Source organism: Macaca mulatta, chromosome X, assembly GCF_049350105.2.
Source record: "Macaca mulatta isolate MMU2019108-1 chromosome X, T2T-MMU8v2.0, whole genome shotgun sequence".
Classification (NCBI taxonomy): domain Eukaryota; kingdom Metazoa; phylum Chordata; class Mammalia; order Primates; family Cercopithecidae; genus Macaca; species Macaca mulatta.
The window spans coordinates 1,274,627-1,293,430 of NC_133426.1; the positions used below are offsets into that span (position 1 = coordinate 1,274,627).

Sequence of the window (18,804 nt, forward strand, 5' to 3'; positions counted from 1 at the left end):
TAAAGACAGGTGGAGAATTTGTTAAGCAAACATCTGATTCCTTAATGATGTAATAATGTCTTTTTTTTTTTTTTTTTTTTTTAGAGACAAGATTGCGCTTGGTTGCTCAGGCTGGTCCCCAACTCCTAGACTCCAGAAATTCTCCTGCCTCAGTTTCCAAAAGTGTCGGGGTTACAGGTCGGAGCCACTGCACCCAGCCCTTAATAATGTCTTATTTCTTCTTTTGAAGGCAGATTCTCACTGGGTCACCCAGGCTGGAGTGCAGTGGCATTGTGGCTGTTCACTGCAAACCTTCACCTCTGGGGTTCAAGCAATTCTCGTGCCTCAGCCTCCTGAGTAGCTGGAACCGCAGGTGGGTGCCACCAAGCCCAGCTAAATTTTTGTCTTTTAGTAAAGATGGACATTTTACCCTGTTGCCCAGGCTGGCCTCAAACTCCTGAGGTCAGGCAATCCCCTTGCCTTGGCCACCCAAAATGCTAGGATTACAGGTGTGAGCCACTGCACCTGGCCCCTTAATGACGTCTTCCTGTAAATTATGGCCAAATGTGTACACATTAATTTAACTATTACCTAATTAACATTTTATTTACTTTTGTTTCTCTTTTATATTGTAATTAAGGCTACATGGATACATAAATTTAAGAATATTTAAATAATATACATAATCCTATAAAGTAATATAATATATAAATTATATATTACAGATCAGATGTTTTTATGTATGATATTTATATAGAATAATTTATTTACAAATTATATAAATTAAACATGTTATATAGTATGCATATTTAATAATTATAATATATTGTATAGTATTACTTATATGTTATATATTATTTATACATATATGTGACATATTGAACATAGCATATATAAAATTATATATGACATATTTTATAGATCACATTATGTGTATATATAATATATATGTAATTATATGTATAACACATTTTTTCTGTATGTCGTTTTGGTGAGGGTAGCATCACAAAATATCTTATATAAAAACGGGTGAGGCCGGGTGTGGTGGCTCACACCTGTAATCCCAGCACTTTGGGAGACTGAGGCGGCTGGAACACCTGAGGCCAGGAGTTCCAGACCAGTCTGGCCAACACGGTGAAACCCCATCTCTACTAAAAATACAAAACTAGCCGGGGGTGGTGGCAGGCACCTGTCATCCCAGCTACTCGGGAGGCTGAGGCAGGAGAATCGCTTGAACCCAGGAGGCGGAGGTTGCAGTGAGCCGAGATCGTGCCATTGCACTCCAGCCTGGGTGAAAAGAGTGAAACTCTGTCTCAGAAACAACAACAAAAAATGGTTGCACTGATACAAACTTACGTATGAACGTTCCCTGCAGCACTCTTCGCGACAGCCGAAAGGTGGAAACGGCTCAAGCGTCCATCAACAGACAGAGAGATAAACACAACAAGAGCCCACAGCCACACAGTGGAATAGTATACAGCCATGAAAAGGAACAAGGCTCTGACCGAAGGAACAAGGCTCTCTACACTGTGGATGAACTTTGAAGACATGACGCTCAGGGAGAGAAGCCAGACACAGAAGGCCATGTGCTGTAGGATTCCATTTCAATAAAATGCCCAGAACACGCTGATCCATATAGAGAGAAAGGAGATGATCATGGCTGGGGCTGGGGATGGGGAAATGGGAATTGAATTTCCCCCTAAAGGGGTGTTGCCTTTTGGGGGAATGACAAAGTGGTGGAAATAGACAGACGTGGATGTTGCCCAGCACTGTGAATGTCCTAGATGTCCTCCAGTTATTCGCTTTAAAACGGTGAGTTTTCCGTGATGTAAAGTATAATCTCAATAAGAAACGATTGTCTCTTGAAGCAGGAAGGACACATCCCTTACATTTCTGTTTTACTCCCTGTGTCTGAGCTGGCCTTCCACCACACCCTCCTGGCTGACTCCCTGCCCGCCCTGAGTCCTGAATGTTCCTGCATTCTTAATGCTCCACCCTTTTTTTGCTTGGGTTTTCCGGTCTCCCAGACAGCCCAAGCCACGGCCAGGGTGACCCTTTTTCCCCAGGGCAGGGCAGCCCCAGGGCCGAGCTTCCGCTTTTGGGGGACGCAGCGGTCACTGGGGCTGTAGCCAGCCTGGCCTCCTCATCCCTCAGGTCCTCACCGGGGTGTCTGGGGCTCACTGTGCAAGCCTTCCCTGCCTGTGGCCACTATGGCCAATCTGACCTCGGCTGGGTGTGAGTGGAGGGGAAGCGGTGGCCACTGCTGTGTTAACCAGTGACCTCATGGCGTCCATCAGGAAGCCACAGTGAAAGGCGTCCAGGTTCTCAAGTCCAGCATTGTTTCAATTTCCTCCATCTCTTCCCCGGCCACACACAGCTTCCTTCCTAGCTACCTGGAGTTGACAGGGAAGGAGAGTGCCAAGCGTCCTTGAGTCCTCGGGTGACATCTCCTGTTCCCGGAGCAGACGTCACATTGAATGTCTGCAAATGTTTTCTTGTGCCCCCCGTCCTAGGAAGATGCGCTTATCATCTTTGCACTACGTATGGGGACACTGAGGTGCAGAGGGTGTCAGGAACCTGACCCATGAGTGACAAGGGCATGGTGCTTGGCACCCAGGCCCTAGGTTTTCTGGGCGTATAGAAGATGCCACACTCTGCTTTGCATTAATCTCCAAATACGTGCATCTGAGCAGAAACACACGTGTGCCCCTGAGCCTGAACTCTGCACCTGTCTCTGGCTGCCTGTTTCATCCTCCTTGCCCTCCTGAGGATTTCAGGGACCGTACAGCATACTGAGAGCTCCTCAAGGAGAAGACACCTGAGGTGTATCATCCTGGTCCTCCCTGAGGCTGGAGCATGGTCCTGGCCTACTGGGCAGGTGCATTTGCACCTGCTCTTCACAGGGGTTGGGGACAAGTCAGAATACAGGTTAAAAAAAAAAAGAGGAGGCCGGGCACGGTGGCTCACACCTGTAATCCCAGCACTTTGGGAGGTCGAGGTGTGTGGATCGCCTGAGGTCGGGAGTTCCAGACCAGCCTGAGCAACATGGAGAAATCCCGTCTCTACTAAAAATAAGCCGGGTGTGGTGGTGCACGCCTGTAATCCCAGCTACTTGGGAGGCTGAGGCATGAGAATTGCTTGAACCCGGGAGGCAGAGGTTATGGTGATCTGAGATCACGCCATTGCACTCTCCAGCCTGTGCAAGAAGAGCAAAACTCCGTCTCAAAAAAATAATAATAATAATCATAATAAAAAATTAAAAAAAAGAAGAAAAGTGGGTCTCAACAGGGTGCCCAGTGTATTACCGAACAGCTGAGCCCCTCAGGAGCTCCTCAACCTGCCTCAGTTATTATTGGAGAGGCAGAAAGAGCCAAGGAATCTCACTGCCTGTTTCTGCTGTAAACCACCCTGCTGGGAAGGGGTGGATGCAAAGCTACCAACTGACCACAACTCACATGCTGGGGTGGTGTTTCCCCTGCTCGCTCTCAGGCACAGACGACGTGATCATACCAGCTCCCTTGGTATGCTGTTCCACCTGGCTCTGCGGCAGGCTGTGTCTCCACAGCGGTGGGACCAACTCACGGATATTTCTTGCCCTAACTCCTGTGGCTCCTCTTCCCCGTGCAGCTCCTCATGCCTGTCTGCACCCAGCACGGTCTTGAGTGACACCTTCAACCCTCCTTCTTGTGGCATCAGCCCACCATGGACCTGCCGGAGCCTCTTGGAAATCTGCATTTCATTCCAGCCCATGGGTGACAGCTCCTGCCTCCATAAAGACCCTCTCTTCCCCACCAGATACCTGCTGCAAACTCCTTTGGGTCTGCTTTCCTTAGCTTAGAGCTGTGCACCCAGGGTGGTCTTGGTCAATGCAGGGTGTGTGTGTGTGTGTGTGTGTGTGTGTGTGTGTGAGACACAGGACATTCCCAATGACTGTGGAGGGAATGAATGGGTGCATGTATGAATAACACTCAGGGTGTCCACACAAATGTAGAGAGAATGAATGAATGACACCCAGAGATTCATTCCCACAAATGTGGAGGGAATGAATGAATGATACTCAGGGATTCCCCACAAATGTGGAGGGAATGAATGAATGACACTCAGAATTCAGTCCCACAAATGTGGAGGGAATGAATGAATGACACCCAGGATTCACTTCCACAAATGTAGAGAGAATGAATGAATGATACCCAGGGATTCCCTACAAATGTGGAGGGAATGAATGTATGACACCTAAGGATTCCCTACAAATGGAGAGGGAATGAATAACACTCAGAGATTTGCTCCTGCAAATGTGGAGAGAATGAATGAACAACACCAAGATTCATTCCCACAAATGTGGAGGGAATGAATGAATGACATCAGGGTTCACTCCCGCAAATATAGAGGGAATGAATGAATGACACCCAGGATTCACTTCTGAAAATGTAGAGAAAATGAATGAATGATACCCAGGGATTCCTCACAAATGTGGAGGGAATGAATGAATGACACCCAGGATTCACTTCCGAAAATGTAGAGAGAATGAATGAATGATACCCAGGGATTCCCCACAAATGTGGTGGGAATGAATGAATGATGTCGAGGGATTCCCGCAAATGTGGAGGGAATGAATGAATGACAACCAGGATTCACTTCTGCAAATGTAGAGAGAATGAATGAAAGACACCCAGATATTCCCTGCAAGGGTGGAGGGAATGAATGAATGACATCCAGGGATTCCCCGTACATGTGGAGGGAATGAAAGAATGACACATAAGGATTCCCCAGAAATGTGGAGGGAATGAATGAATGACACCCAGAGATTCATTCCTGCAAATGTGGAGGGAATGAATGAATAACACACAGGCCTTGCTTGATAAACGAATGGGTGAATGCATAAATGAAAGAATGACGTGCAGGGTTTTCTCCCTAAAAGTGGAGTGAATGAAAGAGTCAATGAGTGATGCCCACTAGTTCTTGACAAGTGTAGAGCAAATGAGGAGATGAATGAATGAATGAATGCCACTCTGAGAATGCAGAGTGAATGAGTGATGGAATGTGTGGAGCAAATGAGGAAATGAATGAATGAATGCCACTCTGAGAATGTAGAGTGAATGAGTGATGGAATGTGTGGAGGAAATAAGGAAATGAATGAATGAATGAATGCCACTCTGAGAATGCAGAGTGAATGAGTGATGGAATGTGTGGAGGAAATGAGGAAAAGAATGACTGAATGAATGAATGCCACTCTGAGAAGGCAGAGTGAATGAGTGATTGAATGTGTGGAGGAAATGAGGAAATGAGTGAATGAATGAATGCCACTGTGAGAATGCAGAGTGAATGAGTGATGGAATGTGTGGAGGAAATGAGGAAATGAGTGAATGAATGAATGCCACTGTGAGAATGTAGAGTGAATGAGTGATGGAATGTGTGGAGGAAATGAGGAAAGGAGTGAATGAATGCCACTCTGAGAATGCAGAGTGAATGAGTGATGGAATGTGTGGAGGAAATGAGGAAATGAGTGAATGAATGCATGCCACTCTGAGAAGGCAGAGTGAATGAGTGATGGAATGTGTGGAGGAAATGAGGAAATGAGTGAATGAATGAATGAATGCCACTCTGAGAAGGCAGAGTGAATGAGTGATGGAATGTGTGGAGGAAATGAGGAGATGAATGAATGAATGAATGCATGCCACTGTGAGAATGCAGAATGAATGAGTGATGGAATGTGTGGAGCAAATGAGGAAATGAGTGAATGAATGCATGCCACTGTGAGAATGCAGAGTGAATGAGTGATGGAATGTGTGGAGGAAATGAGGAGATGAGTGAATGAATGAATGAATGCCACCCTGAGAATGCAGAGTGGATGAGTGATGGAATGTGTGGAGGAAATGAGGAGATGAGTGAATGAATGAATGAATGCCACCCTGAGAATGCAGAGTGAATGAGTGATGGAATGTGTGGAGCAAATGAGGAGATGAATGAATGAATGAATGAATGCCACTGTGAGAATGCAGAGTGAATGAGTGATGGAATGTGTGGAGGAAATGAGGAGATGAGTGAATGAATGAATGAATGCCACCCTGAGAATGCAGAGTGAATGAGTGATGGAATGTGTGGAGCAAATGAGGAAATGAATGAAGGAATGAATGAATGCCACTGTGAGAATGCAGAGTGAATGAGTGATGGAATGTGTGGAGGAAATGAGGAGATGAGTGAATGAATGAATGAAAGCCACCCTGAGAATGCAGAGTGAATGAGTGATGGAATGTGTGCAGCAAATGAGGAAAGGAGTGAATGAATGAATGCCACTGTGAGAATGCAGAGTGAATGAGTGATGGAATGCGTGGAGCAAATGAGGAGGTGAATGAATGAATGCATGCCACTCTGAGAATGCAGAGTGAATGAGTGATGGAATGTGTGGAGGAAATGAGGAAATGAATGAATGAATGCCACTCTGAGAATGTAGAGTGAATGAGTGATGGAATGTGTGGAGGAAATAAGGAAATGAATGAATGAATGAATGCCACTCTGAGAATGCAGAGTGAATGAGTGATGGAATGTGTGGAGGAAATGAGGAAAAGAATGACTGAATGAATGAATGCCACTCTGAGAAGGCAGAGTGAATGAGTGATTGAATGTGTGGAGGAAATGAGGAAATGAGTGAATGAATGAATGCCACTGTGAGAATGCAGAGTGAATGAGTGATGGAATGTGTGCAGCAAATGAGGAAAGGAGTGAATGAATGAATGCCACTGTGAGACTGTAGAGTGAATGAGTGATGGAATGTGTGGAGGAAATGAGGAAATGAGTGAATGAATGCATGCCACTCTGAGAAGGCAGAGTGAATGAGTGATGGAATGTGTGGAGGAAATGAGGAAATGAGTGAATGAATGCATGCCACTGTGAGAATGCAGAGTGAATGAGTGATGGAATGTGTGGAGGAAATGAGGAGGTGAATGAATGAATGAATGCATGCCACTGTGAGAATGCAGAATGAATGAGTGATGGAATGTGCGGAGCAAATGAGGAAAGGAGTGAATGAATGCCACTCTGAGAATGCAGAGTGAATGAGTGATGGAATGTGTGGAGGAAATGAGGAGATGAGTGAATGAATGAAGGCCACTGTGAGAATGCAGAGTGAATGAGTGATGGAATGTGTGGAGGAAATGAGGAGATGAGTGAATGAATGAAGGCCACTGTGAGAATGCAGAGTGAATGAGTGATGGAATGTGTGGAGGAAATGAGGAGATGAGTGAATGAATGAATGAATGCCACCCTGAGAATGCAGAGTGAATGAGCGATGGAATGTGTGGAGCAAATGAGGAGATGAATGAATGAATGCATGCCACTGTGAGAATGCAGAGTGAATGAGTGATGCAATGTGTGGAGGAAATGAGGAGATGAGTGAATGAATGAATGAATGCCACCCTGAGAATGCAGAGTGAATGAGTGATGGAATGTGTACAGCAAATGAGGAGATGAATGAATGAATGAATGAATGCCACTGTGAGAATGCAGAGTGAATGAGTGATGGAATGTGTGGAGGAAATGAGGAGATGAGTGAATGAATGAATGAATGCCACCCTGAGAATGCAGAGTGAATGAGTGATGGAATGTGTGGAGCAAATGAGGAGATGAATGAAGGAATGAATGAATGCCACTGTGAGAACGCAGAGTGAATGAGTGATGGAATGTGTGGAGGAAATGAGGAGATGAGTGAATGAATGAATGAAAGCCACCCTGAGAATGCAGAGTGAATGAGTGATGGAATGTGTGCAGCAAATGAGGAAAGGAGTGAATGAATGAATGCCACTGTGAGAATGCAGAGTGAATGAGTGATGGAATGCGTGGAGCAAATGAGGAGGTGAATGAATGAATGCATGCCACTCTGAGAATGCAGAGTGAATGAGTGATGGAATGTGTGGAGGAAATGAGGAAATGAATGAATGAATGCCACTCTAAGAATGTAGAGTGAATGAGTGATGGAATGTGTGGAGGAAATAAGGAAATGAATGAATGAATGAATGCCACTCTGAGAATGCAGAGTGAATGAGTGATGGAATGTGTGGAGGAAATGAGGAAAAGAATGACTGAATGAATGAATGCCACTCTGAGAAGGCAGAGTGAATGAGTGATTGAATGTGTGGAGGAAATGAGGAAAAGAATGACTGAATGAATGAATGCCACTGTGAGAATGCAGAGTGAATGAGTGATGGAATGTGTGGAGGAAATGAGGAAATGAGTGAATGAATGAATGCCACTGTGAGACTGTAGAGTGAATGAGTGATGGAATGTGTGGAGGAAATGAGGAAAGGAGTGAATGAATGCCACTCTGAGAATGCAGAGTGAATGAGTGATGGAATGTGTGGAGGAAATGAGGAAATGAGTGAATGAATGCATGCCACTCTGAGAAGGCAGAGTGAATGAGTGATGGAATGTGTGGAGGAAATGAGGAGATGAGTGAATGAATGAATGAATGAATGAATGCCACTGTGAGAATGCAGAGTGAATGAGTGATGGAATGCGTGGAGGAAATGAGGAGATGAGTGAATGAATGAATGAATGCCACCCTGAGAATGCAGAGTGAATGAGTGATGGAATGTGTGGAGCAAATGAGGAGATGAATGAATGAATGAATGAATGCCACTGTGAGAATGCAGAGTGAATGAGTGATGGAATGTGTGGAGGAAATGAGGAGATGAGTGAATGAATGAAGGCCACTGTGAGAATGCAGAGTGAATGAGTGATGGAATGTGTGGAGGAAATGAGGAGATGAGTGAATGAATGAATGAAAGCCACCCTGAGAATGCGGAGTGAATGAGTGATGGAATGTGTGCAGCAAATGAGGAAAGGAGTGAATGAATGAATGCCACTGTGAGAATGCAGAGTGAATGAGTGATGGAATGCGTGGAGCAAATGAGGAGGTGAATGAATGAATGCATGCCACTCTGAGAATGCAGAGTGAATGAGTGATGGAATGTGTGGAGGAAATGAGGAAAGGAGTGAATGAATGAATGAATGCCACTGTGAGAATGCAGAATGAATGAGTGATGGAATGTGTGGAGGAAATGAGGAGATGAGTGAATGAATGAATGCCACTGTGAGAATGCAGAGTGAATGAGTGATGGAATGTGTGGAGCAAATGAGGAAAGGAGTGAATGAATGAATGCCACTGTGAGAATGCAGAGTGAATGAGTGATGGAATGGACAGAAGGTGGCAGGGACGGTGTGGACGTTGGCCCCAACGCCTCCCTCTGACCCATTTGGTCCAGCTCGCCACTGGCCCTGACCTCTCCGCTGCATCCATGGAAACTGTGCACCCAGCACCCCTTTTCCCCGGGGTCACTCCCGCTCTGGGCTGTGTCGTTCTCTCGGACTGTCAATCAATGAGGAGAAGGGTGTGGTCCAAGTCTGTCAATCACTGAGGATGGGGGAGCGTGGTCTAAGCCTGTCAATCACTGAGGATGGGGGAGTGTGGTCCACGCCTGTCAATCACTGAAGATGGGGGTGTGGCCCAAGCCTGTCAATCACTGAAGATGGGGGCGTGTGGTCCAAGCCTGTCAATCACTGAGGATGGGGGAGTGTGGTCCACGCCTGTCAATCACTGAAGATGGGGGTGTGGCCCAAGCCTGTCAATCACTGAGGATGGGGGAGTGTGGTCCAAGCCTGTCAATCACTGAAGATGGGGGTGTGGCCCAAGCCTGTCAATCACCCAAGAGAGGGGTGTGGCCCAAGCCTGGCCAGTTAGGGGGTCCGTCACCCTGTTCATAAAAATTATTGCAAGCAGTGGTCATTTGTCTCTGACGTGGCCAGTCGGAACCCTTCAAGAGGTGTGACTTGTGGGTGCCAGGAGAGTGAGGGTCCCCTTTTTGATTCTGTTCTGAAAAGATGGGGACCCCAGACTACCAGAGACCCTCTTTCCATTCCTATAGAGAAGGTGGTCTTCCTGAAGTCATTCCACACCCTGCAGCTGAGGGAGGCAGAAAAAAGTGGGGCTGAAACGTGGGAAGAGAGAAAGAGAAAGAGGAGAGACTGATGGCCGTTTAAGCTCCTGGATCCAGCCATGCCTGAAGTCCTCATAGAAATCCTAATTATCCAATTTGACACTTTCCACCTTGCCTTCAGCTAGCTCGACTCAAGTTTCTATTGCTCGCCATAGAAGACAGTTGTGCCTCAAGCACTAGAGGCAGGCAGGCTGAGGTCCCAGTTGGGGGACAGAATACTCCTAGTTCCAGCAAAAGGTCCCTACGGAGCCCATGCCACCTGCCCTGGGCTGAAGCATGGTTATTTCAAAGGCAGTCACGCATCGTTCATCACTAATTCCCCAGTGCAGTGGTTCAAGGCTAACAAGCAGCACCCAGCGCCCACCTCTGCCTCTTTCTGGTTGTAGGTCTTGAACACAGCCCCCCCGCCGGCTCTATGTTCGCCTCAGTTTCCCTTAATGGTAAAACAGGGACGATCGTCATAGCACCTGTCTCACGAAGTTTCGAAAATCCCAGAGACGAGGCTGGGTGCACGTGGCTCACACCTGTCATCCCAGGCACTTTGGGAGACAGAGGCAGGCGGATCACCTGAGGTCGGAAGTTCGAGACCAGCCTGGCCAACATAGTGAAACCCCATCTCTACTAAAATACAAAAAATTAGCCGGGCGTGGTGGCGAGTGCCTGTCATCCCAACTACTCAGGAGGCTGAGGCAGGAGAATCACTTGAATCCGGGAGGGGGAGGTTGCAGTGAGCTGAGATCGCCGTGCTACTGTACTCCAGCCTGGGCGACAGAGCGAGACTTCGTCGAAAGAAAGGATAAAGGAAAAGGAAAGGAAAGAAGGAAGGAAAGAAAGGAAGGAATGAAAGAAAGGAAGGAAGGAAAGAAAGAGAGAGAGAAAGAGAGAGAGAAAGAAAGAAAGAAAAGAAAGAAAGAAAATCCCAGAGATAAAGACCTTGCAAAAGTGGCTGCTGCATCCTGTGCACTCAATTGACGTCAACTATTTTTATTTGCGAAAACCAAGAACAACGTCTCCTCCCCGCAAAACAAAAGCAAAATAAAAGCAGAAGACAGGTGTGAAGAAGATTTCTGGGAGAGCACATTTTCAAGAAGGTGGACTTTTTCCATCTTTTTCTAGGCCAACCTCAGCCCTGTCTGTGACCCTCGAGAGCTTGTGCAGAGTGCGTGGCCCCTATCTTGAGGGCGTGTGTCATTTTGCAGGACTCTGGTGAGCCCGGGTTAAAAAAATCACACACCCCAAAGGCAGGCCGAGCTGAGGGCTCTCTCTGCCATTCAACCGCATCTCTGGCCCGGATCTGCTCTGTTGCTGGGGTATTTCTGCAGGGCGGCCTCTCCTCTGTGAACACCCCCAGGTCCCCGTGACTTACAGCGGCGGCCGCAGGGAGGGCAGACGTCCCGGGTGAGGCTGGTCTTGTGGTGTTTGTCCGAGCAGCCGTCAAGCTGGGCAGGGGGTCCTCGGGGACGCTCCTCCTCCTGGTCCAGAGGTGGCTGCCCTATGGCAGTGTGCTTGCACAGGGGCAGGAGTGCAGGGCCAGCTCTCTGCTCTGCTGGGAAAAAAAAAACCCCCACTGGTTGTGCCTGCACCACACCCTGAGACAGACACGAGCAGCCTCCAGAGACCCAGCGAGCTGCTCTCAGCCGCGATCTGTCATTTGCAGACTGAACTTGGTGCAGGGTGGTTATGAAACAGGCCAGACTGACAATAGATGGGAAAAGTTCCTCTTTTTGGCCCTGGGCCCCAGGGAGCGGGGTCAGACCATCACAGGGGGATTTTACGTGTTTTTCTCCTGATGCGATATTTTTCAATACGGCTTTTTTTTTTTTTTAAATGAGTTTGGCCTCCATGTATGCAGGACCATTGCCTCAGAAGAGTTAGTGTAGGATTCGAAAATGGGTTAAATTTAAGGACAGCTTCTCTTGCCTATATTGGATATGACTTTATGCTTTAGGTGAAAATACTAATTTTTAAAAATATGTATGTCCACAGTCACTATTTTTTTTCCTTTTTTTTTTTTTTTTTGAGACGGAGTCTCCCTCTGTCGCCCAGGCTGGAGTGCAGTGGCGCGATCTCGGCTCACTGCAAGCTCCACCTCCCGGGTTCACGCCATTCTCCTGCCTCAGCCTCCCGAGTAGCTGGGACTACAGGCGCCGCCACCTCGCCCGGCTAGTTTTTTTGTATTTTTTAGTAGAGACGGGGTTTCACTGTGTTAGCCAGGATGGTCTCGATCTCCTGACCTCGTGATCCGCCCGTCTCGGCCTCCCAAAGTGCTGGGATTACAGGCTTGAGCCACCGCGCCCGGCCTTTTTTTTCTTTTGAGACTGAGTCTCGCTCTGCTTTCCAAGCTGGAATGCAATGGTACCGTCTCAGCTCACTGTGACATCGGCCTCCCAGGTTCAGATGATTCTCCCTCGGCTTCCCAAGTAGCTGGGATAACAGGCATACACCACCACATCCAGCTATTTTTCTTTTTTGTATTTTTTTTATTTTTAGTAGAGGCAGGGTTTCATCATGTTGGTCAGGCTGGTCTCCAACTCCTGACCTCAGGTGATCCACCCGCCTCAGCCTCCGAACGTTCTAGGATTACAGGGGTGAGCCACCACGCCCGTCTGTATATTCACTATTTAAAAGCGGTGCTCATTGGATTATGCTAAGACAGTTTTTATTTGGAAGCTTGAGGCTGCTGTGAGCTGAACGACACGGTACTGACTAAACTGAACTGAACCGAACAACTCACACCACTGCACTTCCAGCCTGGGTGACAGACAGAGCAGGATCCTGTCTCAAAAATAAAAGGGAGAGCCCTTAATGCAAACAGCTAGCTCAGGGTATATTTTGTGCAGTTTCTGTCTGTTACAGGCTGAATGGTACCCTCCCGAATTCACACGTTAAAGTCCTAGGACCACACGATGTGGCTGTATTTACAGATTACTTCTTTGTAGAGTTGACGACGGTAAAATGAGGTCACTAGGAGTGGGCCCTGATCCAATAGGACTGGTGTCCTCATAAGAAGAGGAGACGAGACCGGGCGCGGTGGCTCAAGCCTGTAATCCCAGCACTTTGGGAGGCCGAGACGGGCGGATCACGAGGTCAGGAGATCGAGACCATCCCGGCTAACACGGTGAAACCCCGTCTCTATTAAAAAATACAAAAAAACTAGCCGGGCGAGGTGGCGGCGCCTGTAGTCCCAGCTACTCGGGAGGCTGAGGCAGGAGAATGGCGTAAACCCGGGAGGCGGAGCTTGCAGTGAGCTGAGATCCGGCCACTGCACTCCAGCCTGGGCGACAGAGCGAGACTCCGTCTCAAAAAAAAAAAAAAAAAAGAAAAAAAGAAGAGGAGACGAGGACAGGGACACACACAGAGGGTTGACCCTGTGAGGACACAGGGAGAAGACGGCGTCTCCAAGCCCAGGAGAGAGGCCTCAGGAGGAACCAGCCCTGCCCACACCTGGATCTCAGACTTCCAGCCTCCAGGACTGTGGGAGAATCAATGTCTGTTGTTTATAAGCCACGCAGTCTATGGTATTCTGTGATAGCAGCCTGAAATAAACTAAGACATCTCATAAGAGGAGGAGATGAGGACACAGACACACACAGAGGGACGACCCTGTGAGGACACAGGGAGAAGACGGCGTCTCCAAGCCCAGGAGAGAGGCCTCAGGAGGAACCAGCCCTGCCCACACCTTCATCTCAGACCTCCAGCCTCCAGGACTGTGGGAGAATCAAGTCTGTTGTTTCTAACCACCCAGTCTGCCGTGTTTTATTATGGTGGTCGAACTGACTGCCCCTTCACTCTGAAGCAGGTGGGAGAAGGCGAACGTCGGGGAAGCTGCAGAAACCTGGGCCGAAAGGAAGGGAACGTGGGTGCCACTGGCTTGTGCCTGCTGTCGAATTCCGAAGACCATCTCGAGGCCATCGCCGTCGGGAGTCACGCTCCCCGGCCTGGCTTCTCGGTAGAGACAGTGCGTTACAGGGTGGGAAATGGTTGTTAACCGTGGTGCCCCGCCTTGGGGTTGGGGAGCCACCCGAGAAGGCACACAGCCACAGCCACAGCCACAGCCACAGCCCTCCCGGGTGCGGCTCCCTGGGATTCCGCCCTCTGCCCTTACATAGGGTTTCTCTGTCGCTGCTCGGTTCACAGGAAGCAACTTGTCTGCTGTTCCCAAATCTACTTCTGGGGGCCTCTGTCCTCTGCTCTTTTCCCGGAGGGAACAGGCTGGGAAGGAGACTGGTGTCCCCTTAAAGCATTCAGGCAGCCACCACTTCAGACGGACCAGTCATTCGCAGATAACTAGGACATGGGGTCATGTTCAACACCGCTTCCCGTGACTCTCCTTCCTTCCTTCCTTCCTTCCTTCCTTCCTTCCTTCCTTCCTTCCTTCCTTCCTTCCTTCCTTCCTTCCTTCTTTCCCTTTCTTTCTCTTTCTTTCTTTCTCTTTCTTTCTTTCTTTCTTTCTTTCTTTCTTTCTTTCTTTCTTTCTTTCTTTCTGTCTCTCCTTCCTTCCTTTCTTTCCTTCCTTCCTTTCCTTTCTTCCTTCTTTCTTTTTCTTTCTTTCTCTTTCTTTCTCTTCTTCCTTCCTTCTTTCCTTCCTTCTTTCTTTCTTTCTTTCTCTCCTTCCTTCCTTCCTTTCTTTCCTTCCTTCCTTTCCTTCCTTCCTTCCTTCTTCCTTTTTCTTTCTTTCTCTATCTTTCTTTCTCTTCTTCCTTCTTTCCTTCCTTCTTTCTTTCTTTTTCTTTCTTTCTCTCCTTTCTTCCATCCTTCCTTCCTTCTTTCCTTCTTTCTTTCTTTCTTTCTTTGTTTCTTTCTTTCTCTCCTTCCTTCCTTCCTTTGTTTCCTTCCTTCCTTCCTTCCTTCCTTCCTTCCTTCCTTCCTTCCTTCCTTCCTTCCTTCCTTCCTTCCTTCTTTCCTCTCTCTCTCTTTCCCTCCTTCCCTCCCTCCCTTCTTTCCTTCTTTCTTTCTTTCTTTCTTTCCTTTTGAGACGGAGTCTCGCTCTGTCACCCAGGCTGGAGTGCAGTGGCACAACCTTGGCTCACTGCAACCTCCGCCTCCCTGGTTCAAGTAATTCTGCCTCAGCCTCCCACGTAGCTGGGACTACAGGCGCCTGCCGCCACGCCCAGCTACTTTTTGTATTTTTAGTAGAGACGGGGTTTCACCATGTTGGCCAGGATGGTCTTGATCTCTTAACGTCGTGATCCGCCCGCCTCGGCCTCCCAAAGTGCTGAGATTACAGGCGTGAGCCACTGCACCTGGCCGAGTATTTTTAATATTAGTGTTTTAGGAACTCAGTCACTCCACTAGCCAACCAGCATGGACAGAAACGCAAACATCAGGCCCAGCGCAGTGAGTGGCTCACAGTTGAAATTCCAGCACTTTGGGAGGCTGAGGTGGGTGGATCACTTGAGGTCAGGAGTTCAAGACCAGTCTGATTAATATGGTGAAACCCCGTCTCTACTTAAAACACAAAAATTAGCCAGGCGTGGTGGCAGGTGCCTGTCATCCCAGCTCCTCGGGAGGCTGAGGCAGGAGAATCGCTTGAACCCGGGAGAGGGAGGTTGCAGTGAGCCGAGATCGCACCACCGCACCTCAGCCTGGGGGACAAGAGTAAACCCTGTTTCAAAATAAATAAATAAATAAATAAATAGTATGCTGACAAGGAAATATGGCTTTTTTTTTTTTTTTTTTTTTTGAGACGGAGTCTCACGCTGTTGCCCAGGCTGGAGTGCAGTGGCGCGATCTCGGCTCACTGCAAGCTCCGCCTCCCGGGTTCCCGCCATTCTCCTGCCTCAGCCTCCTGAGTAGCTGGGACTACAGGCGCCCGCCACCGCGCCCGGCTAATTTTTTGTATTTTTAGTAGAGACGGGGTTTCACTGTGGTCTCGATCTCCTGACCTTGTGATCCGCCCGCCTCGGCCTCCCAAAGTGCTGGGATTACAGGCTTGAGCCAACGCGCCCGGCCAAAATATGGCTCTTTCTGTTTGTCATAGTGGCTGGCATCTCCAAGAAGGTACCGGACTTGCTGAGGTGTGGAGTGAGGTGGCACACAGGCTGGTGACAGATGGTTGGTTTGGGGGAAGTGGGACGGCGAGGGGCGTGTTGGGGCGGGCTTGGAGGCCTGTGGGCGTCAGACAGGCAGCTTAGGGGGTCCTGGCCGTCCAGGAAGCTGTGAGTATTTGGTTTGGTGGCAGCTGAACCCAGGCAGCGGGGCCGAGGAGGTAAGAAGCAGAGATGGAGAGGCAGCAACCCTGCCGGATGCCAGCCACAGCAGACACAGATAGCACGAAGGATAAAAATAAAGACCAACAGCTCCTTCCAACTTGATTCCTGCTTTGACCTGGAGACTCAAGCTGCTGCTGAACTTTGAACAGCACCCACAGTGTTAGAAAACTATGAAGGAGGGTCAGCCCGTCTTGGTGATAGCCCCCAGAGGTGACCTCCCAACACCCACCAGATGCACAACAGCCAACTCCGTTTTTGTTTTTTCCGACGGAGTTTTCCTCTTGTCGCCCAGGCTGCGGTGCAATGGCACGATCTTGGTTCACCGCAACCTCCCGTGTTCAAGCAATTCTCCTGCCTCAGCCTCCCGAGTAGCTGGGATGACAGGCACGCACCACCACGTCTGGCTAATTTTTGTGTTTTTAGTAGAGATGGGGTTTCACTATGTTGCCCAGGCTGGTCTCAAACTCCTGATCTCGTGATCTGCCCTCCTCGGCCTCCCCAAAGTGCTGGGATTACAGGTGTGAGCCACTGCGCCCAGCCCTCCGTTGTTTTCTGAGATGGAGTCTCGCTCTTGTTGCCCAGGCTGGAGTGCAGTGGCACGATCTCGGCTCGCTGCAACCTCCGCTTCTCAGGTTCAGGCGATTCTCCTGCCTCAGCCTCCCGAGTAGCTGGGATGACAGGTGCGGGCCATCATGCCCGGTTAATTTTTGTATTTTTAGTAGAGATGGGGTTGCACTATGTTGGCCAGGCTGGTCTCAAACTCCTGACCTCAGGTGATCCGCCCACCGTGCCCTCCCAAAGTGCTGGGATGACAGGCTTGAGGCCCCGCGCCCGGCCATGTTAATTCTTCAGAAGTCGACAGAGGCCCGTTGCTCTGAGCTGCCACCACCCCCGGCCCTGTTTGTGACGGCCAACGGGCTTCTGTGGATGCAGGATTTTGGGTGCTAAAACCAGGAGAGCCCTCAGCAGCACCCATGGGGCCGCCTATCTGGCCCAGGGTGACCTGACTCTCTCGGTTCTGTCCTGGGAGACGGGGGGATTTTTAAGCCTGACCTTTTAGCTTTACCACGGGGCTCCTATCCAGCCTTTTCCTTCCTGAGACGGTCTCTACGCCCAACTTCCAAAGCTCACGGAGCTGGCCGGAGAGTCCCAGGGACCTCCTCCGAACTACGTCTTGGAAGGAGGTGGCTGCGTCTTCTCAGATACCATGTCCAGGCTTCAGTCTGAGTCTTTTCGGTCTGACGCCAAGGGACGTAAATGTCAGCCCCCGGGAAGCTCTCCGTGCATCCCTGTGATGGTGCTTTGCAGACTTTTGGCCCGTGTTTGACTTTCTGATGCGTTTTCACTTCCATTTTCGTTCTGACGTGTTTATTTATGGAGACACGAGGTTTTGCTCTGTTGCCCAGGCTGGAGTGCAGTGGTGACATTATAGCTCACGGCAGCCTCAACCTCCTGGCGTGAACCGATCCTCCCACCTCAGCCTCCTGAGCAGCTGGGACTACAGGTGCATGCCACCACAGCTGGCTAATCTTTGACTTTTGGAGAGATGGGGGGGGGTCTCACTATGTTGCCCAGTCTTAGTTTTCATTTTTATTTATTATTATTGTTATTTTTTGAGATGGAGTCTCGCTCTGTCACCCAGGCTGCAGTGCAACGGCGCAATCTCGGCTCACTGCAACCTCTGCCTCCCGGGTTCAAGTGATTCTCCTGCCTCAGCCTCCTGAGTACCTGGGATGACAGGCATGTGCCGCCACACTCAGCTAACTTTTTGTATTTTCAGTGGAGATGGGGTTTCACCATGTTGGCCAGGGTGGTCTCGATCTCCTGACTTCGTGATCCACCCACCTCGGCCTCCCAAACTGCTGGGATGACAGGCGTGAGGCACCACGCCCGGCCAGTTTTCATTTTTATTTATTAGCATTATTTTTTTTGAGACGAAGTCTCGCTCTGTCACTTGGGTGGGAGTGCCGTGGTACGATCTTGGCTCGCTGCAACCCCTGCCTCCTGGGTTCAAACGATTCTCTTGCCTCAGCCTCTCAAATAGCTGGGACTACAGGCATGTGCCACTACACCCGGCTAATTTTTGTATTATTAGTAGACACAGGATTTTACCCTGTTGGCCAGGCTGCTCTTGAACTCCTGACCTCAAGTGATCCACCCGCCTCAGCCTCTCAAAGTGCTGGGATGACAGACACGAGCCACCGTGCCCGGCCTCATTTTTCTGTTTGGAAATAAAGTCCTGTCTAGGTTTACGATGAGTGGGATCACATCACTGAAGATAAACGAGCAAGAAAATTGATTTGCTTATCTCTGTTTTGGTCACGTCCTCTTGGAGGGGAGCCAAACCTCCTCCCTTCTCTCCCCCACTTCGAACACAGAGTGTTGGTGGCACTCAGTCAGGGACAGGGCCCCGCTCTGGGTTCGGGTTCCTCTTTCTGCTCACTCTCTGGGGACCCTGTTTGCCTCCCTGCAACACGCCTTGCTGAAGAGCTCGGTGCTGGCTGCCACGTGAGCCGCCCCTGTCCCTACTCTCAGCAGCCTTCCCCACCTGCAAACCCCAATCGAGGGCCTCCCGTGTTGCGTTGGATGGCGGCCCCCAGAGATAGCTCCACGTCCCGAGCCCT

The 18,804-nt window shown here is 49.2% G+C and overlaps 1 protein-coding gene across 2 annotated transcripts in view; it reads right to left on the bottom strand.

Moving 5' to 3' along the window:
- LOC144329375 (S-geranylgeranyl-glutathione receptor P2RY8) overlaps nucleotides 1-18,804 on the bottom strand; it is a 72,888-nt gene that overhangs the window by 23,991 nt on the left and 30,093 nt on the right. Inside the window, exon 2 of one of the 2 annotated variants that reach the window (XM_077988169.1) lies at nucleotides 11,335-11,511. The gene's annotated coding sequence lies outside the window, so the exon portion shown is untranslated. Of the gene's footprint in view, nucleotides 1-11,334; nucleotides 11,515-18,804 lie in introns of both variants that reach the window. The other variant, XM_077988171.1, reaches the window with a different exon arrangement.